Source organism: Balaenoptera acutorostrata, chromosome 1 (genome assembly GCF_949987535.1).
Source record: "Balaenoptera acutorostrata chromosome 1, mBalAcu1.1, whole genome shotgun sequence".
NCBI classification, from domain to species: Eukaryota; Metazoa; Chordata; class Mammalia; order Artiodactyla; family Balaenopteridae; genus Balaenoptera; species Balaenoptera acutorostrata.
The window spans coordinates 171377910-171391135 of NC_080064.1; the positions used below are offsets into that span (position 1 = coordinate 171377910).

Sequence of the window (13226 nt, forward strand, 5' to 3'; positions counted from 1 at the left end):
CATTCATCACAAAAGTGCTCAACAGCCGCATATGGATCATGGCTGCCGTATCAGACAGTGCAGGTGTAAAATATCTCATCATCACAGAAAATTCTACTTGATAACACTGGTCTAGAATATAGCCAAATTTATTTCTAAGACTCACTCTCCAAACTAGACTCTTGGAAAACCAGCCTAGGTAAATAAAAAGATATTATTAGTAGTAAGAAAGTCATTTTAGAAATGGACAAAATGGCTGTCCTCTTTACTGTAGTAGATGTAGAAGTGTAAGCAGCTCCTTTGCCCCTTTTCTGTTTGTTCATTCCTGTTTTCCTCCAGTCTTGATCATAAAGACGAGATTACCAGGCAACATTTAATCTAGTTCCTGATTTCTGCTTTACTGAATGTACACAATGCCTTGCCTAATCTATTGATTCCTTTCCTGGATTAGAAGGAGTAAGAATGAAGAATTAAGTAGTTAAAGAATGATTGACTCTCTACCCCTAGCTTCCCTTTAGTAAATTTGCAGGTGAACCCCACAGGTGCAGTTGGACCATGTGGGCAAGACAGCCTCCAACTGCAGGTGGACCACGTGAGCAAGACAGCATCCCAAGGAAGATCAGAAGAAGTCAGCAGGTCTGCATGCAATGGAAAGATGATGAAGAATCTGACCTCCTGCCTTAATGATTACGATTGTTTCCCCTTTTTCCCTTTAAATATTGTCATGGCTGAGCAGAATCTTCAGAGTTGGTCTCTAGACACAAGTCTACCTTCTCCCCAGATTGCTCTCTTTTCTGAATGAAGCACCTTTCCTTTCTATTGACACTTGCCCCTCGATTATTGGCTTTTGAGTGGCAAGCAGCCAAACTTGAGTTCGGTAACAGAAGGTTGCTGTTATCATGGTTATCATTGTTGAGGGCACACAACATTGATTTAATATATTTTTACTTCAGGCCTAACAGTAACACTGATACCAGCTATCATTTTTGAGTGCTTACCATGTGTCAGGCGCTGTATTAGCATTCTGTACTTTTAAATTTTGTATTTTTAATATCATTTTGTGTTCATGACAATCTTGTAAAAGTAAATATCCTATCCTTGTTTTACAGATGAGAAAACAGACACAGACATTTAGTGACTTATACAAAATTACATGGTGGCAGAGATGAGATTCAAAATGGGATTAGTCTGATTTCAAGTCCTATAATCTTTTCACTATACGGTATATTGTCTCCCTACACAAACCTTCTGGATGTAACAGAAGATGAAGAAAAAAATGACACAATGTGCTTTCTAAAACCTCTTGGCCTGCAATTTGGCATGGGTAGAAGACACAGACAGACACTGGGAGAAGATTAACTCAGATGGCTGGGATCAAACGTCACACTAGCAAACACAAGGCTCTCAATTTGCAAAGCGCTGGCCAAGATTCACTTTGAAGAAGCATTTCCCCATGAGACTTTAGGGGTAGCCTTGAGGAAGTGGAGTTTGGATGCGCTTAGCCTCAGGTCCCAAAGTTTACATCACAAAGATTCCACACAGCATGAAAGTCAACGTGGCACTTGATCTCTTAGCCTCCCCAATACAGTATGTAACATTTTGGTGAAACTTTTCACTTTTTGGTTACTAAATCAATTCTTACTCTAAGCAAATATTCTTTAAATAATTTTAATAAAAGGTTTTTTTTCTTTCCATAATGATAAGAGAAATGGCATCAACTGATCACATACTCAGAAGCACTTCCTTAGAGCTAAAGTAGCTCTCAAAACGAGTTTTCAAAACAGATGACATGGGTCTATGGCAGAAAAAGAAGTGCCTTTCTAAAAGTATGTACCTAAAGAAGAGAAGAATTTAAGACACCTGATACAAAGCTGATTCTGTTACATTGTGACAATACAGCAGCCTTTTTGGTTAAACCAAGCTTACACTGCTGTTCTGTGATGCTAGAAAATTCATGGGCAAAAATAAGAATCATTGCAGCTCTGTGGTCAGTATACAAAAAAGAGCTGAGGTGATAGCACTACTTTTTTGGGCTGGTTTAATAAATGCTTTATGCTTGCTAGGAGTAGAGAAAGGGCTTGCCTTGCACTCTCATCACAGACAAAATATCAGGCCACTCATAAAGTCTATAATTATTTTTCTTTAAAATACTGAGGTGTTGGACTTCCCTGGTGGTGCAGTGGTTAAGAATCCGCCTGCCAATGCAGGGGACATGGGTTCGAGCCCTGGTCCAGGAAGATCCCACATGCCACGTAGCAACTAAGCCTGTGCACCACAACTACTGAGCCTGTACTCTAGAGCCCGCGAGCCACAACTACTGAGCCTGCACACCGCAACTACTGAAGCCCGAGCACCTAGAACCCGTGTTCCGTAACAAGAGAAGCCACCACAATGAGAAGCCCACACACCACAATGAAGAGTAGCCCCTGTGTGCCGTAACTAGAGGAAGCCCACGTGCAGCAACGAAGACCCAATGCAGCCAAGAATAAATAAATAAAATAAATAAATTTATTAAAAAAAACACTGAGGTTTTTTTTTTGGTCCCCAATTCTACTATGTTCTTTCAGTGTTCTAAAATGGTGCAACATTAACAACATTCAAATCATCATATGCTTACACATTCACACTGTAAACACCATGGAGAGAGAGATCTTGGCCTTTTATGTCTGCTGATGTTAAGAGTTTAGGTATTGTTGGAAATACAAAGGAGAATAAAGATGATTCTGGATGAGGTAAAATGTGAAATAAGATGTAACTGTTGGAAAGCCATAAAAAAGAGGTGATAAATTTTTGAAATGATGCGTTGCAAAAAAGTTGTTAGGTTGCTATGAACATGACTAAGAGCTAGTTGTGGGTCACAGATCAAAATGGATAAAAAAAACCCCCACACTGTGGGTAAAAAGAAGTGAAGTTAAAGAACCCAAAGTTGAAGTAAATGGAAGATTCTTAAATTTATAAAGGAAGACGGAAGATTCTTTAAATTTATATAAATCTGCTAATTGCTGACCATACCACATGGTTAGCATCTATCAATGATGTGGAGTTAAAATGGTCTGAGAATAAATTCTGCATTGGTTCAATACCAGAAAATGTATCAAGAGCTGCACTAAAAATGATAGCCATCTATCATGATGATAAGAAAGAATCCACCACTTCAGAGGTATACCTGCCACCTACCCAGGTTGAATTCTTCATCTTCTACCTGGAAGCTCCCCTGTTTCTGCTCTATAGTTTGATGTCAAGGGCCCTCAGTGGATGCAATCTCACATTGCCCTGCTGTGTGGTACATTTCATCCTTGTCTTCATTCATTATGATCACAGAATCAGATGGCTGAGAGTTAACATTACTGCAACAGGAATATATGATGGAGTTGCAATGTCTAGCAGCAAGAAAGAAATTCAAGAAGTGTAAGTGACTCTGAATACCATTCAACTCAGTAAGTGGACATCTTGGAATGAATATGAAGAGTGAGACATGAATCTATTGAGCACTTCATCAGTCAAAGTGCATTTGTACCTCTCACAGTATGAGCATCCCACCACACTAAGTATAATTTCATAGAACATGTATTTCATACACATGAGCTCTCAAACACAAGCTAACTTGTTTATATCTGGTCCCTGTCTGAATAAACAGTAATCTGTCCCAACCATAAAAGTAAAATGATATGAATTAAAGTTTTTGAGGGAATTCCCTGGTGGTCCAGTGGTTAGGACGCCGCACTCTCACTGCTGAGGGCCCAGGTTCAACCCCTGGTCAGGGAACTAAGATCCCGCAAGACCTACTGCTGCAGCCAAAAAAAAAAAAAAAAAAAAAAGTTTTTGAGAAACAGTATGAATGTCTCCAATGTAGTAGGAATATATAGCTCAACACATATAAAATCAATACATACAAATCCATGTAGACTATGTAAATTATGAGTGATTTAAAAGATTTTAGAAAGTAATTTTGACCTTTACTTTTCCAGTTAAATTTAGAGCATAACCCCCTCCTGAAATGTCATGACACTACAGTGAAATATGCTGAGTTTATTTTAGTAGTAGAATTTATTTCAATGGGCTCACAGATAATTTTACTTCTTTATAAACATTCTAGAGGTTGAATGGGTCAGTTGTACTTTACTATATTTAATAGGAGGAATTAATTGCTTTTGCTATCATTAGTGAAGACCTTGGGATTTGTCCCTACAAACATCAAGGGTCTGCTGTAACTTCAAAGACTTGAAAACAGCTTCTGAACACTGTCTCCTACCCTCCCCCCACTCCCAGTTACAAGTTGACTGAATCAGTAATATCTGACTACTGGACAACTACAAAGTTTAATGCATCTGTAAGTAAAAACTTCCTAGGAATGGTTGCTTGATTGCTTACAAACCTACCTAACTGAATTATCATCCAAGAGAATATTTCTATGTTTTATTCACAGCAGTACCATGAGAGCGGTGTTAGTGGAGTTAATAAACTCAAAACACGTTAGATCTTTGGCAGTTGCCTGTTTTACAAAGCTGGTAATCCTATGGCATCTATTCTACTGCACGTATCTTAAAATGTTGCATGGGGACATTTAAACAGTCTTGTAATGTTTTTGTGGAAAGAATATAACTAAAAAGACTAATGCAGGTCTAAATTCCTGTGTACTTATGAAGGAAATGCTTTAATATGCTGTAACCACCCATGTTATAACTTTTAAAACAAAGAAAGACTCAAAAAATAACTGTTTGGCTTCTTATTTTCTAGAAGGAAATTTATGTCACCAATGTACGTAACATTCCAATTTAATAAAAGGAGAAACCATTTTACATTTAAAATGTTAAAATATAAAACTGACTTTATGGGAATGTAAATTGGTGCAACCACTATGGAAAATGGTATGGAGAGTCCTCAAAAGATTAAAAATAGAACTACCATACAATTGAGCAATTTCTCATCTGGATATTTATCTAAAGGTAATGAAATTACTATCTTGAAAACACATCTGCACCCTCATGTTCACTGCAGCATTATTTACAACAGCCAAGACACAGAAGCAACCTAAGACTCCATTGAAAGATAAATGGATAAAGAAAATGTGGTATACACACACACACACACACACACACACACACTCACTCACACAATGGAACATTATGCAGCCATAAAAAAGGAAATCCTGCCATTTGTGACAATATGGATGGACCTGAGGGCATTATCCTAAGTAAAATAAGTAAGACAGAGAGAGACAAATACTGTACGATGTCACTTATATGTGGAATCTGAAAAAAAAACAAACTCACAGACACAGAGAAAAGACTGGTTGTTGCCAGAGGTGGGGAATGCGGGGGAGGGCAAAATGGGTGAGGCTGGTCAAAAGGTAAAAACTTCCAGTTATAAGATAAATAAGACATTAGTAAAAAAAAAAAAAAAAAAGCCAAGAATAAACTATGACTCCTTCTATTCTTTCCTGAGAATTGGGGCCATGGTCCTTTGGCTGAGGGGCAGGAGAGGGTGGTCAGGGAAGATAACCCCACTGTTTCTGAGATAAGAGTCACCAATGCAAAGGAGTCTTTGACTTGCATTTCCTAACAAATTAACACAAATTTTTTTAATAGTAGTAATTCATGTTAAAAAAATGTTAGACCTAACTCTAACCCAATCCTTTTGAAGACACTTCAAAAATAATTTGCTAGCTACAATAAGTACATTCAAAAGAAAAATAAACCTGGAGTTGTTCCTCTCAAAATGAACTGTATTAAAAACAGGAAGTTCTCTTTTCTGATGGGGCATCTTTATATAAAAAGATTGGTGCTTTCAAAGACCAAAAACTTTATTTGATATGCTTTTCTCTCTGATGAAAGAGGAACAATCTAATAAGTACAAAAGCTGGAAGATTAAAAAAAAAATTACTAAAGAAAAAAATCTACAAATAGTTACTGCAAGCTCAAATGTTCAATACAGTTAGTTGACTTTTATCACCATTTGAAAAATAGTTTTATTACCAATTGAGAAAACCACCCAAAGTAAAAATAAAATAAAATAATTCCAATTTAGGAGAACAAACTGTTACTTTATTCCCCCTTAAACAATTCCTTCTCAACCCTTCAGTTCAATAGAATAAATATTTTTGAGTACCTATGTACCTACTATGTGCCAGACATTGTATAGTATGTATATTATATATTATATATATAACCCGGATTATATATGTAATCCAGGTGGCCAATTACAAATATATATCCAATCTGTCTACTCTTCATCTCACTCTGTCTTTCTTGTCCTTTATAACTATTAAAATATAAACTAATTTTCTATCATTTTGATTAAAAAGCAAACCCAGTGATACATCTAAACTGTTATATCATTTCCTCCTCAAATTTATAATCATCTGGGCTATGGTAAATAACAGAAATTACTGCCATACTCTTGTTTAGCTCTTATAAAAATTTATAGCAGAAAATGTCTTACAAGCATTAATATTAAGGCTCCAGGATTCATGTTAAATGAAGTCTACCCATAATTTTCAGATTATATTACTAAATTTTGGGTATAATTTTGTTCCTTATAGCTCTGTATATTAAAGCTGTGAATATTTTCCAATAGAATAATTCAATTTTAAATACATTAGAATACATTAGAAGCAGCTCTATTTACAACAGCCAGGACATGGAAGCAACCGAAGGGTCCAACAACAGATGAATGGATAAAGAAGGTGTGGCACATATATACAGTGGAATACTACTCAGCCATAAAAAGAAACGAAATTGAGTTATTTATAGTGAGGTGGATGGACCTAGAGACTGTCATACAGAGTGAAGTAAGCCAGAAAGAGAAAAACAAATACCGTATGCTAACACATACATATGGAATCTAAAAATTAAAAAAAAAAAATTGGTTCTGAAGAACATAGGGGCAAACAGGTATAAAGACACAGACGTAGAGAATGGACTTGAGGACACAGGGAGGGGGAAGGGTAAGCTGGGACGAAGTGAGAGAGTGGCATGGACATATATACACTACCAAATGTAAAATAGATAGTGGGAAGCAGCTGCATAGCACAGGGGGATCAGCTCGGTGCTTTGTGAACACCTAGAGGGGTGGGATAGGGAGGATGGGAGGGAGACGCAAGAGGGAGGCAATATGGGGATATATGTATATGTATAGCTGATTCACTTTGTTATAAAGCAGAAACTAACACACCATTGTAAAGCAATTATACTCCAATAAAGATGTTAAAAAAATAAAATAAAATATATTAGAATATATGATTACAATAACTGGTCATATTGCCCACTACTAATTACAGTGTTCTTGATAGTGCAGCATTCTTTATGTGTAGAAATGTGACTAAACACAAATGAAAAATACGAGTAAATATAAAACCACACTAAAACAATTTTAATAAGCAAGAGAATGAAAGGCATTTTCAAGTAAGATATCCTTATATCTTTATATTTATTTATTATATTTATCTATCTATAAAGATAAATAAATTTAAGTGAACTGAAAATACTGCTAATTCTAAACTTATATCTGATTTTGCCACCAGAAACATTATAAGTAAATTTAAATATGTGAAGTTTGTTATGTATTTATGGTTTATAAAATATCTTTTTATTACTAAATGTATTTACAATGATGTCAGGTTCTCATTATGAGATTAAAAATATTTAAAAGACATCAAGGATATCATTTATAATTCCAAATTAAATAGTTTTTTTCAAAATTGAGACTATTATTTTACACGAATTGCAGCATAAAGTTCAGTGCAATGTGGAATTTCAATAATTTCCTATATTTTCCATTAATGCTTTAAATGTAGTATTTTTTTTAAATGTAGTATTTTTTCAGATACTATCGTTACAGGAATACCAATATAATATTCAAGTATACTTTTCAAAGCCAAAAAGTTTTTAGAGTAGATATAAAAGTACTGACAACTACAAAATCACAATTTCCAAAAAAAAAACCTATTAAATAAAGCTGTTCCTATTCCAATAACAAGCATGATTTTTCAGTTACTTTATCAGCCATTAAAAATTGTGTAAAATAAATTAGCCCATTTGTTCTTACCTAGAAAAACAGGAAATGCTGGCATAACTATTTTGTCTCAGATGCTGTACACGTTTTTATTATTTTTCAACTAGAACAAATTAAAACTCTTATACTCCATGTTGCTTTTATAGGAGTTGTCAGAAAAATATTGGTTAAAAATTCTGATTCCTAAAGGGAAAATACAAGATAGGTTTTGGGCAATTTTGCACCTAACTTTCAAGACTTCAGTGTACATTTTTAATTTATCAAATAAAATTTCTCCTCCTTAAATGTTGTGCTGGCTATATTTCGTCTACAAAAATGTGTTCCAGGGGCTTCCCTGGTGGCGCAGTGGTTGAGAGTCTGCCTGCCAATGCAGGGGACACGGGTTCGGGCCCTGGTCTGGGGGGATCCCACATGCCGCGGAGCGACTAGGCCCGTGGGCCACAGCTGCTGAGCCTGCGCGTCTGGAGCCTGTGCTCCGCAACGGGAGGCGGGGGGCCGCGATGGCGGGAGGCCCGCGCACCGCGATGAGGAGTGGCCCCCACTTGCCGCGGCTGGATGGGGCCCTCGCACGGAGGCGAAGACCCAACACAGCCATAGATAAATAAATAAATAAAATAAATAAAACTAAAAAAAAAAAATCTGCTTGTTCTTTAAAAAAAAAAAAAAAAAAAAGTGTTCCAACCAAAAGGACCCTAAAACATTTGGGAGTTTAACTCCCTTGTTTACATCAAGATTTTGTTTAATAAAAACACAGGCCTTTAAAAAAGAACACAGTTAAAGGTAGAAGACACCTCAGTTATCATCTTTATCTATCCCCTCCTTTTACAGATGAGAGCACTGGGGTCCAGTGAGATTGACCCACTGAGGCCCACTAAACTGGACTCGAACCCAGGCTTCATGCTCTTCGCCCATACCTAGTTCCCTTCAAACATGGAATAATGCCAAACCACAAAGCTAACTCAGTTATGAGCACAAACAAGCTTCTATTGGCAATAATTAATTTTTTAAATGCAATAAAGAAAACATATCATCTGTTTCTTCTCTGACAACTGTTATTCAACAAGAAGTTTTTCTTTTTGCTCTATGTATTCTCTTATTAGTTAAATTCTGTCAATCTCTAAGAATCAGAACAAGTTTAATACTCAAACCCCCTTTTTAAAAAACTAGTTTCATAAGACAATATACATCATTTCTTAATTTAGGGAAAAATATATTTTATTGGATTTTATTTTTATCAACATTACTGTTTAGTACAAAATATTTCTGTTCTCTCAAACCAAGAAAAGCTCAAACCTATTCAAGATCTCCCTACTTCAAATGGAATGATTTTATTTTATAGGAAATCATATTTTAATTTTTTACTAAAGCAGTTCCATATGACTGAGAAAAGGAAACCCCTATCCAAGGAGTCTGGACACTTAACAGTACAGGTGATGGAATACAGCTCCTGTTTTTCCCCATACAAATACACTGGACCTCTGTGAGGTCACCTCTCTTTCTACCTACCCAGTTTCTATTACTCCTTGGTGTACCTGATTACAGAGAACATATATCAATGCTCTGGCTCTAAAACTCTAAAGAGTAAGAGAAGTGGAACATTACTGAAAGCATTCCTAGAGCATTCAGACCTACAGGCTCTTCCCTGAACGTTTATACTTGGATTCAAAATATTCTGACCACTGAAACAGCATGTCTGTCTTCAACTCACCTCTTTGCTGCTACTCTGCTCGTGACACAAAATGGATCCTCTTCCACTGGAAAATTGGACAATTTAATCTTATCTTGTTGGAGGATTTTCACCAAAATTAATGAGATGTTCTTATGTGAAGAGGAAACAGCAAAAAATTTTGTTGTTAAAATAACAACAAAACTAGCTTTATTTTTAGAGACACAACTGATTGAAAAAAAAAAATCCTTCTGTACTGAGGCAGGGTGTACGTAATCTCACCTAATGGGGAGTTTTTAGAAAATTCACTTTAGCTGTGGATTATGTAAATATTTCTGTAAAATACTATTTGGGGAACTTAAGAATTCGTTGTACTAAGCTTTAACTCTAAAATCACCTATATCTTCTAACTAATTTTGGCAAGAAAGCTTCAATGTAAAGTAGATGCTTTAGTTAATAAATATTTGGAGTATGATTCTTTCAAATTAATAGCATCCACATACAAAGGAGTAAATCCATCTATTCAATTTATTGACCATCTATTCAATCATAAAAGCTCTACGTATGTATACAGCTTTTCATAGCTTAGAAAACACTTTCATATGCAGTACTGAATATGCTGTGACAATTACAAAACACATAATTCTTACTTTCACTCATTTTCATAGAGGAAAATGAAATAGGTATAAAACAGATAAATATAGGGTAATGATTAGGACAGAACACTTTTGTATTGAGATATAATTGACACATAACATTGTATTACTTTCAGGTGTACAACATAATGATTTGATATATGTATATGGACATAACACTTTTAAAATGAGAGTAGGTCAACAGAATCAATGGAAGAAATCTCAAAAAAATGATTTTGTAGACTCTAATTCCTTAAATTTCCAATTCAGTCCATTTATCCAGATTATTTAGATGAAGAAATTAGAATTCCAGGCAGGCCCATTCCCCTTCCTTTGGGAGTTTCCCAGCACAGGTTTAAATCCTGCCAACTATTAATCCGCTCCATATTTACAAAGGCACTTTGATTTCTTAGTCACCCATGCCTAATTTTTCATAATTTGCCACCACTATAATCTTCTGTCACATGGCTCAGTGGTACCTAAGCACACTAACAGTACATAGTAGGTACAAAAGTAAATATTTTTTGATTTGACTAGAATTATCTTGAAGAAGGTAAATGGTCTGAATCTTAAACAGGAAAACAAACACATCAGTTAAAAAAAATCATACGGAAGGCAGAATGGAAAATACCAAGCTATAAGGAAGTCTTCAGCTACAGGTTGCAGGGCTCTGCCCTGCCTTTCATGTTATACGGTTTAACCCACTGACTTTAATGAGGACACCAATGATACGATGATCAAATTTGCCTGTGACAAAAACCTGAGAGGACTAATTTATTATGGTGAAATGTTAAAAACAGAGTCCAAAACGGTTCAGACAAGCTGACACATAGGTCCAAACTAAAACGATCAAGTTTCAGAGAGACAAATGCAAATATCTGTATTTACTGCCCAATTGTAGGGCAGTAGACTTATGCCATTAGAGGTTTTAACTGAATTTAAGCTCACTAAGAGTTCGCAATGAGACATGTTTGATAAACACATAACCCTAATGATAACTGGCTCTGAAGCTAGATTAATACAAGCTTAGATGACAGCTCCACTTCTATGTACTGCTGAGGTCATACCAAAAATATCATATTTAGTTATCATCATGACTCTTTAAAGCAACTAGATAAAATAGAACACAGGAGAGAGAAATGAAGATAGAGAATGTGAATAATAATCATAACAGCATTAGTAAAAATAATAATTATTAATATTTATAGATCACTTATTAATGTCATGCACTGGGCTAAGAGATTACCTCAAGGTTTTTACAAAACACTATAAAGTGGTAATTTTATCTATCCTCATTTTACAGATAAGAAAACTGAGGCTTGGATATATTAAGTAATTTGACCAAGTTCACCAGGTAGTAGATATTAAAGTGAGAATCTGACTTTAGGCAATCTACTTTCAGGGTCTGAACTTCCGGCTGCCTAACCACCCACCCACCCAGTTCCTGTGACCCTAATTGTATGCTAGGCACTGAAGCACTGGAATACAAAAGTGGATGTGACAAGTAAAAGTCTCTGACCTCAAACTTACATTCCAATGGAAAAGACAGATTTTTTTAAGTAAAAAAAAATAATAAAAAATTATAATAAGTTCCATGAAGGAAACAAGGTACTATGAGAGAATAATGGAGTGGTGCAAGGGGATATACATTAATAGTTAGAGAAGTGAAGACATTTAAACAGAAACCAAAGAAAGAGAAAGAGGTGGTTAAGCACAGGAAGAGTGAAGAAGAACATATAAGGCAGATGTTTGTCCAAAGGCCTTGGCATCTTTGAGAAGCTAAAGGAAAACCATGAGACTCAAGTGAATGCAGAAAGGAAAAGTAGATAGGAAGAGTAGATGTTAAGACAACTGGTGATCAGATTATGCAGGGCCTGGTAAGCTATGGAAAAGAGTTTGGATTTATATTTCTAAATGCAAATGGGAAGACACTCCAAGTTGTTAAATGGAAGAACAACGTGATTCAATTCACATTTGCCTTTGCTAATATGTTGTGTATGGACTGAGGGGGGACATGACTTCATGAAGCTAATATTGTGGCAAGGAAAAAATAGATAACAAACACAATAAATGAGTAAGATATGGAGTAAAATAAAGCAGAAAGGGGAAAAAGAGTACTGGGGGAGTGGTGTACAATTTAAAATAAGGTGGTCAGGGATGGGCTCACAGAGGAAATATTAAAGCAATTACTTGAAGGCATTAAGCTAGTGATCCATAAGGCTATCATGGGGAACAGTGTTCCAGGCAAAGGGAATAGCAAGGACAAAGGCCCTGAAGTGGGATTGTATCTGATGTGTTTGAGGAACAGCAAGGAAGCCAATGTGGCTAGAGCAGAGTGATGGAGGAGAAAAGTAGGAGATGAGGGGCAGAGAGGTAACAGGAGGGCCAGACTGTGCAGTATCTTGTACATCAATTGTGGGGACTTTGGCTTTTACCACGACTAAGGTAGGGAACCACTGATAGTTGCAATCAGAAGAGGGACAAGATTTGTCCCTGCTGTCTGTGAAGGGACTAAAATGGGTTGAAGCACAGAAAAAAGGAAGCCAATTAGGACATTACTATGATAACACCAGTGAAAATGATAGTACCTTGAGCTAGAGTATAGCAGTGGATATAGTGGAAGAAGATATAGGGATGGCAAGCAAGCATATGAAAAGATGTTTAATATCATTAATCATTAGGGAAATGCAAATTAAAGCCACAATGAGATATCATTATACACTTACCAGAATGGCAGCATATAAAAAGACTGATCAAACACTCTAAACAAATATAATTGCTGAAATTTAAATATCATTATAAAAGAAGTTATTTTCATCCTGATTTTAAAACTTTCTAGGCAGAACACTCTTTAACATATATTGCAGCAATATTTTTTTGGATTTTTTTCCTTTTCCTAAAGTAAAGGAAATAAAAGCAAAAATAAACAAATG

At 35.8% G+C, this 13226-nt stretch overlaps 1 protein-coding gene and 1 non-coding gene across 6 annotated transcripts in view; one reads left to right on the forward strand and one right to left on the reverse strand.

Annotated features, from left to right (window-relative positions):
- SDCCAG8 (SHH signaling and ciliogenesis regulator SDCCAG8) overlaps positions 1–13226 on the reverse strand; it is a 261877-nt gene that overhangs the window by 137232 nt on the left and 111419 nt on the right. The window lies entirely within an intron of this gene.
- TRNAE-CUC (transfer RNA glutamic acid (anticodon CUC)) lies at positions 3672–3744 on the forward strand. The gene has a single exon. It is a non-coding gene; the product is annotated as a tRNA-Glu (tRNA).